Source organism: Apaloderma vittatum, unplaced genomic scaffold (genome assembly GCF_000703405.1).
Source record: "Apaloderma vittatum isolate BGI_N311 unplaced genomic scaffold, ASM70340v1 scaffold4927, whole genome shotgun sequence".
Classification (NCBI taxonomy): Eukaryota; Metazoa; Chordata; class Aves; order Trogoniformes; family Trogonidae; genus Apaloderma; species Apaloderma vittatum.
The window spans coordinates 1-359 of NW_009727756.1; positions in this window are offsets into that span (position 1 = coordinate 1).

Consider the following 359-nt stretch of genomic DNA (forward strand, 5'->3'; position numbering starts at 1 on the left):
TCTGTGGAGGTGCTGGAGGTGAGGATCAGAGCCGGGGGGGTGGGTTCATGGGAGAGAATTCAGAAAGAGGCGTGAAGAGAAAGGTCTATAAGAATGTGGTCACTGAAGAAAAAAATAACGTATTAGAGAGGGAACCGCACTGATGGGAGATTAGACCTTCAAATATGTAAATAGTATCACAAAATTGTCAGGGTTGGAAGGGACCGTAAAGATCATCCAGTTCCAACCCCCTGCCATGGGCAGGGACATCCCCCACTAGATCAGGCTGCCCAGAGCCCCATCCAGCCTGGCCTTAAAAACTCCCAGGGGTGGGGCTGCCACCCCCTCTCTGGGCAACCTGTGCCAGGGTCTCCCCACCC